This window comes from Callithrix jacchus, chromosome 6, assembly GCF_049354715.1.
Source record: "Callithrix jacchus isolate 240 chromosome 6, calJac240_pri, whole genome shotgun sequence".
NCBI lineage: Eukaryota > Metazoa > Chordata > Mammalia > Primates > Cebidae > Callithrix > Callithrix jacchus.
Window position 1 is genome coordinate 149,701,153 of NC_133507.1, and position 18,166 is coordinate 149,719,318.

Sequence of the window (18,166 nt, forward strand, 5' to 3'; positions counted from 1 at the left end):
AAGGAAAATGTGGGGTTGGAGTCACCATGCAGGGACTGCACCAGGGAACTGCCTAATGGAACTGTGGGAAGGGGCTGCTGTCCTCCAGATTCAAGAATGGTAGAGTCACCAGCATCTTGCAACCTCAGCATAGAAAATCTGTAGGCGCTCAACTATAACCTGTGACAGTAGCCATGGGGGCTGCACCCTGCAAAGCCATAGGAGTGGAGCTGCCCAAGGCCATAAGAGCCCACCCCTTGCAGCAGGATGCAACACAGGAAGTCAAGAATTATGTTGGAAACTTAAGGCCTGTTCTGCTGGGATTCAGACTTACATGGGGCCTATTACTCATTCCTTTTGGCCAATTTTTCCCTTTGGCATGGGAATGTTTACCCAATGCCTGTACCTCCATTGTATCTTGGAAGTAAACAACTTGTTTTTTATTTTACAGGCTTATAGCTGGAAATAACTTGGCCTTCAGCTGGAGAAGAGACTTTGGACAGTGGACTTTGAGTTGATGCTGGAATGAGTTGAGACTTTCGGGAATTATTGGGAAGTGATAATTGCATTTTTCAATGTGTGAAGGATATGATATTTTGGGGGCCAGGGCAGAATGATTTAGTTTGGATGTTTATCCCTTCCAAATCTCGTGTTGAAATGTAATTCCCATTGTTGGAGGCAGGGTGTTGTGGGAGGTGTTTTTGTTTGGGGGCAGATAGTTCATCATTGGCTTAGCGCCATCTCCTTGATGATGAGTGAGTTCTCAGCTCATGTAAGATTTTTTTTTTTTTAAAGTGGAACCACCTCCACATCTTGTTCTCTCTCTTACCATGCAATATGCTGGCTCCCTCTTTGCCTTCCACTGTGATTGTAAGCTACCTGAGGCCTCACCTAAAGCTGAGAGATGCCAGCACCATGCTGCCTATTTAGCCTGCAGAACTGTGAGCCAGTTAAATCACTCTTCTTGATAAATTACCCCACCTCAGGTATTCCTTTATAATGACAAATACATATTGTAGCTGTAATTAATCTATATTTAGAATAGTTGTAACATGCAGCTAGATTAAACAGTACAATCAAAAGTCAGAGATTGAAATACTGGATAAAAAGCCATATTCTATTATGTGGTGTGAATAAGAGACATAGTAGAGTTTGAAGGATATAAATAAGTTGAAAGTAAAAGGATAAAAACAGATAAAAATTTTAAAAAATCATGCAAAGAGCAACAATTAGAAAGCTAGAGTGACTATACTAATAACAAACACAGTAAATTTTAAAACAAAAAATGTTTTCAGAGATCAACTCAAGATGGAATTAAGGACTTAAATGTAAGACCTGAAACTATGAAAATTCTAGAAGATAATATTGGAAAAACTCTTCTAGACATTGGCTTAGGCAAAGACTTCATGACCAAGAACTCAAAAGCAAATGCAACAAAAACAAAGATAAATAGATGAGACTCAATTAAACTAAAGTACTTCTGCACATCTCTGCACAACAAAAGGAATAGTCAGCAGAGGAAACAGACAACCCACAGAGTGGGAGAAAATCTTCACACTCTATACATCTGACAAAGGACTAATATCCAGAGCCTACAAGGAACTCAAACAAAATTAGCAAGGAAAAAAAAAACAATCCCATGAAAAACTGGGTTAAGGATATAAATAGACAATTCTTTTTAAATTATTATTAAGGGTTTCTTTTAATGGCATAGTACAAGAGAAATATGTTTTCTCCAATTGTTAAATACAGAATTCTTTTATTTAAATTGCATTTTAGGTTTTGGGGTACATGTGAAGAACATGCAAGATTGTTGCATAGGTACACACGTGGCAGTGTGATTTGCTGCCTTCCTCCCCTTCACCTATAGCTGGCATTTGTCCCCATGCTATCTCTCCCCAACTCTCCACCCCACACTGACCCTCCCCTAGTCCCCCCAACAGACCGCAGTGTGTGGTGCTCCCCTCCCTGTGTCCATGTGCTCTCATTGTTCAACATCTGCCTATGAGTGAGAACATGTGGTGTTTGATTTTCTGTTCTTGTGTCAGTTTGCCAAGAATGATGGTTTCCAGGTTCATCTGTGTCCCTACAAAGGACACGAACTCATTGTTTTTGATGGCTGCATAATATTCCATGGTGTATATGTGCCACATTTTCCCAGTCCAGTCTATCATTGATGGGCATTTGGGTTGGTTCCAGGTCTTTGCTATTGTGAACAGTGCTGCAATGAACATTCATGTGCATGTGTCCTTATAGTAGAATGATTTATAATCCTTTGGATATATACCCAGTAATGGGATTGCTGGGTCAAATGGAATTTCTATTTCTAGGTCCTTGAGGACTTGCCACAGTGTCTTCCACAATGGTTGAACTAATTTACACTCCCACCAGCGGTGTAAAAGTGTTCCTATTTCTCCATATCCTCTCCAGCAACTGTTGTCTTCAGATTTTTTAATGATCGTCATTCTAACTGGTGTGAGATGGTATCTCAATGTAGTTTTGATTTACATTTCTCTAATGACCAGTGATGATGAGCATATATTTTCATGTTTTTTGGCCTCATGTATGTCTTCTTTTGTAAAGTGTCTGTTCATATCCTTTGCCCACTTTGGAATGGGCTTGTTTTTTTCTTGTAAATCTGTTTTAGTTCTTTGGATATCAGCCCTTTGTCAGATGGGTAGACTGCAAAAAATTTTTCCCATTCTGTTGGTTGCCGATTCACTCTAATGACTGTTTCTTTTGCTGTGCAGAAGCTGTGGAGTTTGATTAGGTCCCATTTGTCTATTTTGGCTTTTGTTGCCAATGCTTTTGGTGTTTTGGTCATGAAGTCCTTGCCTACCCCTATGTTCTGAATGGTTTTGCCTAGATTTTCTTCTCGGGTTTTTATGGTGTTAGGTCTTATGTTTAAGTGTTTAATCCATCTGGAGCTAATTTTAGTGTAAGGTGTCAGGAAGAGGTCCAGTTTCTACTTTCTGCACATGGCTAGCCAGTTTTCCCAACACCATTTATTAAACAGGGAATCCTTTCCCCATTGCTTGTTTTTGTTAAGTTTGTCAAAGATCAGATGGTTATAGATATGTTGTGTTGCTTCCGAGGCCTATGTTCTGTTCCATTGGTCTATATCTCTGTTTTGGTATCAGTACCATGCTGTTTTGATTACTGTAGCCTTGTAGTATAGTTTGAAGTCCAGTAGTGTGATGCCTCCTGCTTCGTTCTTTTTGCTTAAAATTGACTTGGCTCCGCAGGCTCTCTTTTGGTTCCATGTGACAATTCTTAAAAGAAGATACACAAATGGCCAAGAAGCATATAAAACAATGCTCAACCTCACTAATGATCAGGGAAATGCAAATCAAAACCATTATGTGATACAACTTTACTCTTGTAAGAATGGCCATAATCAAAGAATTAAAATATAATAGATGTTGGCATGAATGTGATGAAAAGTAAGAACTTCTATACTTCTAGTGGGAATGTGAACTAGTACAACCACTATGGAAAACAGTGTGGAGAGTCCTTAAGGAACTCAAAGTAGATCTAACGTTTGCTTCAGCAATCCCCCTACTGTGTATCTATCCAGAGGAAAAGAAGTCATTATACAAAAAAGAAACTTGCACACATATGTTTATAGCAGTATAATTCTCAGTTGCAAAAATATGGAACCAACCCAAATGCCCATCAATCAATGAGTGGATAAAGAAATTGTGATATATGTAATGGAATGTTATTCAGCCATAGAAAAGGAACAAATTATTGGCATCCATGGAAGCCTGGATGGAACTGGAGAGACCATTATTTGAAATGAAGTAACTCAGAAATAAAAAAACGAAATATGATATGTTCTCGCTCATAAGAGGAAGCTAAGGCTATGAGGATGCAAAGGCATGAGAACAATACAATGTTCTTTGGGGACTTCAGAGAAACGGTGGCAATAGGTTGAGGGATAAGAGGCTACAAGCTGGGTTCAATGTATACTGCTCAGGCAATGGATGCACCAAAATCTTACAAATCACCACTAACAAACTTACTCATATAACCAAATACCACCAGTTCCCCAAACATGTGGACATTTTTTTAAAAAGCACAGTGGGTTATTTCATACTTACTAGAAAGCCTGTAAGCCAAAAGACAGATAATAACAAATCTTGGTGAAGAAGTAGAGAAATTGAAACCTTCGTATACTGCTGGTGGGAATGTAAAATGGTGCAGCTGCTTTGGAAAACAGTCTGGTAGTTCCTCAAACAGTTACATATAGAGTTACCATATGATCCAGCACTTCTACTTCTGGGTTTATACCAAAGAATAATAAAATTATATGTCCACACAGAACTTGCATGCAAATGTTTATAATAGTATTATTTATAACAGTCAGATAGTAGAAACAATGTAAATCTTCCTCAACTTATGAACCAATAAACAAAACCCACAGAATGTCATATTACTCAGCAATAAAAATAAACACAATACTGATACATAATAAGATATGAATCACCTTGAAAAGATGCTAAGTGAAAGAATTCAGGCACAACAGGACACATATGATTCAATTTTTATGAGTAAACAAATTTAAAGGAAGAGAAAATAGATCTATTGGGACAAGAAGTCGATTAGCAGTTTTCTGGGCCTAAGTAGATGGTATGTTTGGGAAGTGATTACTAAGCAAAGTGGAATTTCTTTTGAGGTAATAAAAATGTTCTAAAATGAACACAAACATGACAATCTTGAGTGTATTGAGAATAACAAAAAATCTAAATATCTAGGTACTTTTCTATAATACTAATTTTAGGCTTTCTGCATGGATTAGAAATGCAAGTATCTTAAGCCTCTATTAAACACAATAATCCTATAATGAATAAACTGTACCTTATTAAACATTTTCTTAAAATTATAATATTTGGAGGAGGGAACCAATCAGAGTATTTTAAAAGTGATGTATTCACTGCTAATAGCTAGTGGGTTTAAGCTTCAGGACTGGCTTTCCTACTAATTTACTCTGTGGCCTTGAGAAATCTCTTTTCTTCATTGATGTTTTGTTTTCTCACCTGAAAAATGAGGAGAATGGGTAATATATCTTCTCAGGTTCATTACAGCTCTTGGGTTCTGTGATTTCACAAATGGAAGCTTAGTCACTTAGTTTGGCAGAATCGAAAACACTTGTACATTCTGTTTGTTTAGCATATGGTGCCGATACACCAGTTGATATTTTGGTCCTATCACTAGGATCTGACAAATGATAATTGTAAGAGTGTTTCCAATGTCAAAATGTGCCAACGTCAAAGTGTTTTTCATTGGCCTGGCATTTTGCATGCCATTTAAAAAATTAGGATGAAGATGGTGAATCAGCTCCTTTGAAATTAATATCCAGTTCAATTAAAAAGTAAGAGCCATGGTCTTGAATTAGATACTGGATTGACTCAGCAGCCCCTGGAGGAATTATATGATGCCGAGGATGGCAGTTGGGAACTGGGGATGCTGTTATTCATACCATGGGAACCTTAAAATAAATCTGGGAATTAGGTGCTGCAGAGGATTTTAGGAGAAAAAGATTCCAGTGACTTTTTAAGGTTGCTAGGTTCTTTTTGCTTCTTTCTGTTTGTTTGCTTTGGAATTTTGCATATTAAATATTTAGAAGAAATGTATGGGGCTTTAAACAACCAAATAGTGACACTGGGGCTGAAAAGGCAGAGCCAGAATTGCAAAATCAAAACAGCTTTGATAAGCAATTTAAGATGAAGGGTGAGGGAGAAAGTGTGATTCTCAGGATTATAGATTGGAAAAATGTGTAGATTACAAAACTGTCATAGAAATAGGAAATTTGAAAGACAGAACACATTTTTGCACATTTACCTTTAGTCATGTTGAAATTGGACATTTTGGCTATGTGCAGATGGGAGTACCTAACAGAAACTTGGGCACTAAATCTACAGTCCAGAGATGGTGGTTATGTGTAAATAGCCAGAAACCATGGGATATGGAGTGAGGGAAGGGAGTGAGAAGCAACCAGGCTTTTGGACAGGTCTCTGGGAAACATCACATTAAAGTGCCTGGTAGGAAAAGCAAAAGTTCAGGATGGAGACAAAAAGTAATCATCCCAAAGGCAGGAGAAGAATTAAAGAGAGACTAGTGTTTCTGAAGCCATGGAGAAAATAGCTAATTTTCAGAAGCTGTGTGGGGGTGTGAGTTCAGTTCTACCAAGAGCTAAGTAGTATAAGCAGTGAAAACATGTCAGTAACTTTGGTGACACTAATAAGAGAAATTTCAGCAAAGTGGTAACTAAGCCAGATAGTAGAGATAGTATAATTTTTATGGTTTTTAAAACTTGGTAGTAAAAGAAGAAGGGACATAGTGGCAGTTTGACAGGGAGCAAGGATCAAGAAAAGTGTTATTTGTTTTGTTATTTGCTTTTCAAAGGGAAGTTGGAGAAATGTACGATTTGTAGGATGGAGAAGTACTTGCAAGAATATAAGAGTGCAGTGGTGAATAGCACTTTTATTAACAATGATGACCATTTGTTCTCTTTTATGACAGAGCAATTTTGAAGGAGAATGATTAAAGTCATTGAGAAACCAGCTGTCAGTTCCCAATAAACTAAGGAATGCAGGAAATCACAGTAAGTTTCCAGGAATTAAGCTGAATTAAAAAAATTGGTATATTTCTCACTGAATTGTCCTGAATAAGAAATGCTTAAAAGTGTTAAATAATGTTTAAAAATTTTGCATGAACATGGGTGGAATGAAAACATTAGCAAAAACTTATGGAGCAGCAAGTGGATACCAGAGAAGTTCAGACTAATAAAACATACATAAAGGAACATAGATGTTTGAAGAATGACAAGCACTTTAATGAAACCACAAAAAAAGGCAGTGATGGGGAGTGAGGGCTAATCCGGAGGCTAAGTGTGGAGTGAGCAGATGTAGAGGGCTTGGAAGTGGATAACTGGGTGCAAATATACCTTCTGGATTAATTTTTATCTTTTGGATTACTCTCTTGGTTGGGTTTTCATGAGGTAAACTGCTTGCTTATCAGAACCACAATTTCAACAGAAATATACACCAGTCCCTCAGTGTGTATTGGAGACTGGTTCCAGAACACCATGACCACCCCGATAACTGCCTCTCCTTGCCCTTCAGTACGCCAACATCTCATGAATACTCAGGTCTCACAATTGGCCTTGGAGGAATTCGCCCATACAAAAACTGCATCCTGTGAATACTGTATTTTCCATCTGAGTTTGGTTGGAAGAAATCCCCTTGTAAGTGGATCTGTGCAATTCAAACCCAGTTTTTCAAGGGTCAGCTGTGTGTGTGTGTGTGTGTGTGTGTGCGTGTGTGTGTGTGCATGTGTGTGCACGTGTGTCCACCAACATTACAGATGCTGTGGTGCTGGGGGTGCTGTCTGGAACATAAAGTGAAAGCTGCCTCTGGTCTATAAAAAAGTGTACTATGTAAGTTTGCAAGGACAGAAATCTTCTTTCTGCTTTTAGCACTTTCTCATTTCCTAACAAACCTCTAGAGTGAGCTCGTCTTATTTTTACAGAAGGAAATAATACTCTGGTGTCTCTAAACTAAAAAAACATACATCCTGGGGGTGTCACTAGTCAGATCCATCTTTAATTACTTCTATTTAAAAATTTATCTTGAGGATTGAAGGCTTTTTCTTTTTTAAGCTATCACTTCTAACTAGTTTTCCTAAGATTTTGGAAGAACTGATTAAGACAGACATGTTAATCCGAACAAATAATTTTGCTGAAGAGAAATAGAAAATTATGTAGTCAGTATCCTTGAAGTTTAAAGGTATTTTAATGAGAAACATTGTTTATTATTGTTTTTCTTGATTGACAGGCTTTCCCCTCAGAGGATAATTGCTATAATCGCAGGAATTATATAAAATTTGAAACTTGAAGCTATTCTGAGCTATTTTAATAATATACTCTTGTCAAAATGAATTAAAAAACAGTTAAGAAGTGGTATAAAAATCCAAGTTTAAAAAAAAAACATCAGTTTATTCATCTAATTGTATTTTTGGTGGCAAAAATGTCCAGATACATAAAACATTTCATTATATATTTGAAACTAAGGCTTACATACTAAAATAATAATCTCTTGCTATTTTGGGGACCCTAGAACATGCAGATTATTGACTGAACTCTTCCTTTTTATTTTGGTGAAATGAATCATTAATTTTTTCAAGTTTTATTTTAGGCTTAGTGGGTACATGTGAAGGTTCATTACATGGGTAAATTGTGTGTCATTGAGATTTGGTGTAAGAGTAATCCCACGACCCAGGTGACGAGCATAGTACCTGATAGGTAGTTTTCCAGCCTTTACCCCTTCCCACACTCCATCTCTGGCAGTCTCCAGTGTCTTGTTTCCATCTTTATGTCCATGTGTGCACAGCGTTTAGCTCCCACTTCTAAGTGAGAAGATGTGGTAGTTAGCTCAGGACAAAGGCCACCAGCTATATCTATATCTGCAAAGAACAGGATTTTATTCCTTTTATAGCTGTGTAGTATTCCGTGGTATATATACACCACATTTTCTTTATCCAATCTACCATCAGCGGGAATCTAGGTTGATTCCAGGTCTTTGATATTGTGAATAGTGCTGTGATGAACAGACAAGTACATGTGTCTTTTTGATAGAATGATTTATACTCAATAATGGGATTGCTGCATTAAATAGTAGTTCTATTTTAAGTTATTTGAGAAATCTTGAAACCGCTTTTCACGGTGGCTGAACTAATTTACATTCTCATCCGCAGTGTATAAGTGTTCCCATTTTTTCTGCAATGTTGCCAACATATGTTATTTTTTTATCTTCTTAATAAACGGCCATTCTGACTGGTGTGAGATGATATCTTATTGTGGTTTTGATATGCATTTCTCTGATGACTACTGATATTGAGCATTTCTTTATATATTTGTTGGCCACATGTATGTCTTCTTTTAAGAAGTGTCTATTTATGTCATTTGCCCATTTTTTAGTGGGGTAATTTGTTTTTTGCTTGTTGATTTTTTTAATGGGGTGGTTTTTTGCTTGTTGATTTTTTAATGTGGTTTTTTGTTTTTTGCTTGTTGATTTGTTTACGTTTCTAATAGATTCAGAATATTAGATCTTCGTTGGATGTATTGTTTGTGAATATTCTCTCCCATTCTGTAGGTTGTCTGTTTGCCTTGTTTATAGTCTCTTTTTCTTTGCAGAAGCTCTTTAGTTTAATCAGGTTCCACTTGTCAATTTTTGCTTTTGTTGCCATTGCTATTGGGGACTTAGACATAAATTCTTTGCCAAGGATGATGTCCAGAATGATATTTCCTAGGTTTTCTTCTAGGACTTTTATAGTTTTAGGGAATATCTTGAAGTATCTAATCCATCTTGAGTTAATTTGTATATATGGTGAAATATAGGGGTCTAGTTTCTTTCTTATGCATGTGGCTAGTCAGTTACCCTGCACCATTTATTGAATAGGAAATCCTCTCCTCATTGTTTGTTGTTTTTGACTTTGCGGAAGATCAGATGGTGGTAGATGTGCAGCTTTATTTCTGGGTTCTCTATTCTGTTTCATTGGTCTATGTGTCTGTTTTTGTGCCATCTTGTTTTGGTTACTGTGGCCTTGTAGTATAGTTTGGAGTTGGGTTATATGAGGCCCGTAGCTTTATTCTTTTTGCTTAAAATTGGTCTAGCTATCTTTTTGGTTCCATATGAATTTTATAATGGTTTTTTCTAATTGTGTGAAAAATGACATTGATATTTTGATAGGAGTGGCATTGAATCTGTAGACTGCTTTGGGCACTAAGTCCATTTTGGGCACTAAGAATCTAATGATAAAGATTCTTCCAATCTATGAGCATAGGATGATTTTCCCATTTGTTTGTGTCATCTATGATTTCTTTCAGCATTATTATGTAGTTCTCCTTGTAGAGATCTTTCATCTCCTTGGTTAGAGGTACTCCCAAGATGTGTGTGCGTGTGTGTGTGTTGTGTTTATTTGGCTCTCATCTTGAGTATTATTGGTGTATAGAAATGCTACTGATTTTTATGCATTTATTTTGTATCCTAAAACTTTATTAAAGTTGTTTATCAGCTCTAGAAGCCTTTTTATGGAGTCTTTAGAATTTTCTAGGTATAGAATCTTATCATCAGTGAAGAAAAATAGTTTGACCTCTTTTTTTTTTTATTATTATCTGGATGGTAGTTTTCCTGTCTGAACTATCTTTTATTTATTACTAAAAAATAAAACAAAATTATTTCTTTCTCCTGCCTGATTGCTTTGGCTAGGACCTCCAGTACCATGTTGAATAGGAGTGGTAAGTGTGAGCATCTTTTTCTTGTTCCAGTTCTCAAGGGGAATGCCTACAGCTTTTGTTCTTTTAGTATAATGTTGACTGTGGAGTTGTCAGAGATGGCACCTATTATTGTGAGGTATGTTCCTTTGATGCCTAGTTTGTTGAGGGTTTTTATCAGGAAGAGCTGTTGTATTTTATGAAAAGCTTTTTCTACATCTATTGAAATGATAGTATGGTTTTTGTTTTTAATTCTGTTTATGTGGTGATTACATTAATTGATTTGTGTATGTTCAACCAGCCCTGCATCTTAAAGTTAAAGCCTACTTGATAGTAGTGAGTCAACTTTTTTGATGTGTAGTTGGATTCATTTTGGTACTATTTTGTTGGGTTTTTTTGCATCTATGTTTACGAGCAATATTGGCATGTAGTTTGTGGTTGTTATTGTTAAGTGTTTGTCAGATTTTAGTATCAGAGTGATGCTGGCTACATAGAAAGAGTTAGGGAAGAGTCCCTCCTCTATTTTTTTGGAGTAGTTTCAGCAGGATTTGCACTAGCTCTTCTTTGGACCTCTGAGAGAATGGCCAAACACTTTTTATGACAGTGGCCAAGAGCTCAGCACAAGCCACTTTCTCTATGTACACACTCTCCCTGGCTGGCTGCTCTTCATTTTCTGATGCTCACTCTGAAGACCCTCAAATGCCTAGTTCTTGTCCCAATATTGCCAATAACTCCAACTTAACACTCAACTATTTTACTGACTTCTCCATTTGAATGACTAAAGGATATCCGGCATCATCCCCACTTCCTAGCTCCAGCCCATTCTGCCTCTACTTAGTCTTCCCCTTCCATACACTAGGAGTTTCCATACACTTAGGAATTTAAGTCAAAATCATTGTAGTTATTCCTAATTTCTCTCTTTTCTTCATGTAATTCACTAACATGTGCTGTTTAACATACATGTACAATTTTGTAGCCTATTTTTTACATACAGTTACATTGTTAGCTTTAAGTTTCATGTGCTTAAATATTTCTTGCAAATCTGCTTTATGAAGGATGCATGAGTCTTCATGATGTAGATGTCCAAAGTTTATTTCACCATTCCTGTACTGCTGGACATGTAAATTGTCTCTTAAGTCTTGCTATCACATGCTGTTAAGTATATTGAATACTTATCTGATGTTTACTGTGTGTAGGCACTGTTCTAGCATTTTACAAGTGATGACACACTTAACCCTTGAATCTATGAGGTAAATACAATTATTATTTCTATTTTGCAGATAAGAAACCTGAGGCAGAGAAAGACTAAACTCATTCAATATTACATAGCTGGAAAGAGGAGGCTATGGGGTTCAAATCGAAGTGCTCTAACTCCAGACCCAGGTTCTAAATAGAACCATTCTGTTTGCTTAGATATATCATTTTGTACCATAACCATATTTTATACAGTCTGCATGCAACTCTGGTCATTTCTTTAAAATAGGTCTCTAGAAGTGGATCAATAGTCAAACATTTTAAATGCTTTGAGTAGAACATATTAAAAAATTATCCTCCAGAAAGATTATACAACTTTATCAATTTGTACTCCCTATCAGTTGCTGAGTGTCCTCTGTACTGTGCTTACATTAACATTGGGTGTAATAATTTCAAAACGCTTGAGCAATTTACTCAGAATAAATGGTATAATAGTTATAGTTGAGTCTCTTTGATTACCAGAGAAGCTTACTTTTTTCATGTGTTTGCTAACAATTGTATCTTTACATATGGCTTTTGCAAACTTTGCTACTGGAATTTTCATATTGTTTTATAGAAACTCACCATGTATTTAGATTAATACTCGAGTTTGTCAAATACATTGCTTACCCTTTTTTTTAAACACAATTGTCATTTGGTGTTTAATTATGTCTTTGTTATTTACTGAAATATAGACATTTTAAAATTGGTTTCTGCAGTTGCATGATACTTAAATGGTCATATAAACAGTTACCTGCATTTCCCTATAAATTACTTTCCATACTCTTAATTATTGGGAGTCTCACTCTACTTATCTAATACTTAGATATACATTGCATTTCTTTGGGCAAGTAAAATAAAGTCAATGATCTTAATTGTTACTATGTAGAATTCTACGTGCAGCATATGATCTAATTCGGAGTCCATTTTAAATAAAAGTAAATTTGTAAAAGCTTTTTCTTTAATAGTTTCAGGATTCAAGATGTTGATAAATGTATGGACTAAGTCTCAAGCCTATACTATACAGTGCTGCATTATTTGGTAATCCACTTCAAATTTAGCCTTCAAGTCATTTACTAAAAATCCCTCAATTTTTGTTGTTGTTGTTTTGAAACAGAGTCTCACTCTGTCACCCAGGCTGGAGTGCAATGGTGCTATCATAGTTCATTGCAGCCTTGAACTCCTGGGCTCCAGTGATCTCCTCCCCCAACCTCCCAAATAGCTGGCCCTTGCCATCACATCAGACTAATTTTAAAAATATTGTGTAGAGATGGGGGACCCACGTTTTTTGCCCAGGCTGGCCTCAAACTCCTGGGCTCAAGCGATCCTTCCATCTCAGCCTCCCAAAGTGCTGCAATTCCAGGTGTGAGCCACCAGGTCCACTCTTCAGTTTCATGTTTCACTTTTCTTGGTTTCTGTTTCTTCCACACAACCATCACGGATACAGAGTCACTAAGCTGCTAGTGATGACTGACTTTCCTCCACCAACGTTCTGTGTCATACTTTCCCCCCAACTCACCAAAGAATCCTAAGTCATTGTCTTTAAGAGGCTTCATGAAGTTTAGTAGAAATTTCATTTGACTGAAAGTCAGAAAGTTTCCTCTGGGCCTGCTGGATTTCCCTAGGTGCCTCAGGAACTGCTGCACAGGGAATGCCACACAGATAGGCCTGGGGTTTCCTGCTCTGCCTCACTCAGTTGCCTTGTTTATCTGTTTTCTCTAGACTGGATTAGAAAGCAAGCCTCCCAAGTAGATCCCTTCTGCACCCACCTAAAAGGGATGGACACAAAAATCCCTGAAAATAAGTTGAAATGGAAGAAACAACTTATCCAAGGGTCTCTCTCAGAGCGTGGTACTGGCTGAAGCTGGCAGGAATAAGTCCTCAGTAGTGGGAGCTGAGAGCTGCCTCTCACTTTGTCTTCCACAGCCTGCTGTTTGCTCAGGTTAACTCTTGATTCTTAAACTGCTTCCTAAAGGGAGTGAGTCCAGCTGAATAGAGGACCTTTATTTTGCTCAGAGGCTGGATGACTTCTGCCATTAGCATTTGATAGGTTTTTACTTTTCTACAGACAGCATTCAGCTCCTCCTTAAAAATGTTAAAGAAATATTAAAAGAATTAATTCAGTACCCAGTGTACAATGGGTTCAGTGGGCACTGAATTAGGAGCCTGAACAAAGATTTCTGCAGGTCTGGGTTCAATCCTGGTTTTATGTATTTAGGTCCCACGCTGAAGTGTGTAGAAATAAAGAGGCATCATGCCTATAATTCATTCTCAAGAGTTTCCATAGAAAAATTATATATGAACATTTACACAGAAACAGATACATGCAGAGAAAAGGATAAAGCAATGTTAAGTGTTAAAATTTGAGGAGGCTTGCAATTTTTTGGTAAGTCTAAAATTAAAGAAGCAATAATTTTAAAACTTAATTTTTAAAGAAAAAACACTAAAGGCTTCTTGACAACTTTGTAACTACCTGCACTAGATAATTTAAAATGTCCTTTCACAGTTCTATAATTATTATATTATATATAGCACATAATTATATTATATATTAAAATAATTATTATATAATTAATATTATATCATATATAATATAATAATTACATATATCATATATGATATAATAATTATATATTATATCATGTAATTGTATATTATATCATATATATAATTATATTATATTATATATAATATAGTGTATAATTATTATATCATATAATTATACATTATAACATATATGATATGTAATAGTTATATATGATATAATATATAATTATAATTACATGATAATTAATCATAATATATGATATAATGCAAAATATATATAATTATAATATATTCTAATTATATATGATATAATATATAATTATAATTATATGTAATATAATTATATATGATATAATAATATATGTAATAATTATACATGATATAATATATAATTATAATTATATGTAATATATTCATATGTAATTATATTACATATAATTATAATTATATATTATATCATATATAATTAGAATATATTATATTATAGATTGTATATTTTATTATAATTATTATAATATTATAATATTTCTTTGATCATGTGAGTCTAGATTCTTCCATAGAACAACTTATCAACTGTGGCGTTTGTCAAATAGGGCTTAGGTATAATTGGAGAAATCACATAAAATAAGAGTTATCTGAGATATCATTTTGTCGTTGTTGCCACTAGATTGCATTAGCATAGAAGACTCAGAATAGCTGTAAAATGTCTCAGCTTTGCAGTATCATGTGAGGCATGTTAGAGGCTGCTTGAGAGCTTTATTTGCTTTTTTTACAAATTTAAGGCAAATACAACACATTTTTAAGTACTGTGATTAATCAATTAAAGTGCATGCTAGAAAAAAGGTATAATTTGTTTGGAGGTTAATAGCTGGGAGTCTTCGAATAATCAGTACAAAAAAAGCCTGACAATAACTATGAATAGAAATAATGTGAATGGTCAAGGTAATGTTAATGAAGTATTAAACTAAAAGATGTTTTGTGCAAAGTCAAAAATTAAATTCTAGTAAATAGGAAAAAAGCAGTAGAAGATTTTTAAAGAACTAATTACCTTATTTTTTTTTTTTTGAAATAGGGTCACACTTTGTTACCCAGACTGGAGTGCAGTAGTGGGATCCTAGCTAACTGCAGTCTTGAACTCCTGAGCTCAAGCAATCCTTCTGCCTCAGTCTCCTGCATAACTGGGACTACAAACATGCACCACCATGCCCAGCTAATTTTTAATTTTTTTGTAGAGATGGGATCTCATTGTGTTGCCCAGGCTGCTCTTGAACTCCTGGCTTTAAGAAATCTTCCCACCTCAGCCTCCCAAAGTTATCTGATTATTGGTGTGAGCCACAATACCTAGTTTAATTTAACTTTTAATTAAAAAAAAAAGTTAAGAGTCCTGACACATCCAATTCCTACCACTTGTGTGAAGAACCTCTAACAAGATACTGTCTCAGCTGTTGGGTTTTGGATATTGGCTTCCAATTCCAGTATCCTACTCCTCATTTCCTTTCTTTCAAATGATGAGGTTTAATAAATGTCATGAAGTTAGTATATGAGTATACTTTTTCAGATTAGCAAATTAGAAAAAGAAATAAAATTAGGTTGTTTGATAGGAGACTTTTATTTAGAAACAGGTAGGCACAGTTTTTATATTTGATGCTGATATGGTTTGTCGGTGTCTCCACCCAAATCTCATCTTGAGTTGTAGCACCCATGATTCCCATGGGTTGTGGGAGGGACCCAGTGGGAGATAATTGAATCATGGTTCCCCCATACTGTTCTTGTGGTGATGAATAAGTCTCACAAGATCTCATAATTTTATAAGCTATTTCCCTTTTCTCTCGGCTCTCATTTTCTTTTGCCTGCCACCAGGTAAGATATGCCTTTTGCCTTCCAGCATGATTGTGAGGCCTCCCCAGCCACATGGAACTATGAGTTCATTAAACCTCTTTTTCTTTATAAATTACCCAGTGTTGGGTATTTATCAGCATGTATAAACAGACTAATACAGATACCTTTTAAAAAACTATTGAAGATGTCTTCAGGGGGCTTCTGAGCCAGACTTTCTGAATAGTTGTTCCTGTTCCACATACCTATAATGTTTCCAGCTGCTCCCAAACTGCTCTTCACTAAGACTTCTTATATTAACTATGAAATGAACGCCATTTCCCACTGAAAAAATGACTATAACTCATCATTTGATGCTTGAGAAAAAACAGGGGTATTGAAATATGCACACAACATCCTGAATGTTTTCCATGTCTGAGATTGTTCCTCAATAAAAATATTATGTGGACATCTTGAATTCAGGAAACTTTGCTACCACTGACATACTGAGATCAAAGAAACCACACATCTAAACACCAGAAGTTCATTAGAGTGAATACCAGCCCAATCAAAACTAGATAGGAAAATATTGGCTACTAATTTTGGTCAGGATCAAATAAGTTAAAGAAGCAAGAATAACTTGGAGTTGGGTCCCCACAGAGTAATGAACAGGTTACAAAGCAGTGAGAACTGAATCGATACAGGTTCCTCAGAATCTCTTGTGATTATATGTAAAGACATTAAGGTTTGGGATGATTTTGTAAAACTATTCTTAAAATTAAACTATAATCAGAATATTATTTTAAAATATAATCTATTTTCCCTCTTTAAATTATACTTCATTTGCATGCTGATGTGGAGAACTGGTTTTGAAAAGGAATTAAGTCCTTATGCCCTGATGATTTTGGTCACTCCTTCTGTGTGGCTATTTTGCTCATGAATTCTTTGTCCTGATCCATCACCTCTATGGTTTACTTCTATTTCTTCTGTAGACAATAATTTCCTTTTGGGAAAGTGCAGCTCTGGACATCTAAGTTTCCTCTACCCACCCTAGAAATCTGTGCCAAGTCAGAAAGACAGGATTTGGAAATTATGAAAAAGTAACTACAGGACACTTTTGTGAGATTGGGGTTAATTTTTCATAAGGACCCTGAAATTTCTTTTAGGTTTAGAGTTCTGGACATTTTCTAAAATGCTTTATTTTATGTTTTAGGTTGACAAAATTGAATGTACTTATTATGTACAACAAAATATTCTGAAATATACAGTATATACATTCTGGAATGGCTAAATTGAACTAATAAATATATGCATTAACTCACATAGTTATCTTTTTTTGTTGAGAACTCTTAAAATCTATTCTCTTGGCATTTTTTCAAGAATACAATGTATTGCTACTAATTATAGTCACCACATTCTACAATACACCTCTTAAACATATCCCTTCCATCTAAATGAAATTTTGTATGCTTTGACTAATGTCTTCTCAACCTTCCCCGTAATCTATTACTGCATTCCCTGGTAACCACCCATTCTACTCTCCACTTCTGTGGGTTCAACTTTTTTAATTCAATTTTTCATTTTTTTGTGGAAGTTTCAATTATTACAAACTATTGGGAGCAAATGAATCTTTCAATATGCCTCTTACTTGTGTATAGGTTTTTCCCCTTTTGGAAAGAATAGGGAGAACTATAAAGGCAGGAAAAATCAGCTCAACCTCACTGATGCCATCTGACACTATAAAGGGACTAAAAATTCAGAGTTAGCCTTTGAATTGTAGCTCTGAAATCCAGACCCTCAACATATACTGTTCAGAGAAGACCTCTTTGCCCTTCACTACACAATTTTTAGTGCCCCAACTTTAGTGAGTTCTCTTGAGAGACTTTTTTTAGGAGCTGTTGAAATGACAACTTAGACCAAAGTGTGTCTGCTGATAGCTTTTCCTCTCCATTTTACAATTTGTAGCTGTGTAACTAGAGACCTGTTCCGCAAATGCCTGAATTTTCCAACTCATATCAGAATTGAATGTGCAAAGAAGATATTACTTAAATTTTTGCCACTGAATTCTTTGTGCTTTCCCCCAAAGAATCTTAGCCAGCAACTAATTTTCTGGACAAGGGATCAAAAGTACTAAAAGTAGAAGAATCATAAACATTTGCCTCAACAAAGGGATTGACTTAAGTCTATTGAGTGGACTCCGCATTTCTTGTGCAGTGTGAAATGTTTAACATCCTCTGTCTGCCAGTTCTGGTTCTTTAGTTCTGCTCATTATATATAAAAAGCCTCCCTATCCCATTTTCAGCTTCCTTTCTTGTT

General features: G+C 35.7%; 1 protein-coding gene across 6 annotated transcripts in view; it reads right to left on the reverse strand.

Moving 5' to 3' along the window:
- Nucleotides 1–18,166, reverse strand: part of SPHKAP (SPHK1 interactor, AKAP domain containing) — a 181,420-nt gene that overhangs the window by 93,531 nt on the left and 69,723 nt on the right. The window lies entirely within an intron of this gene.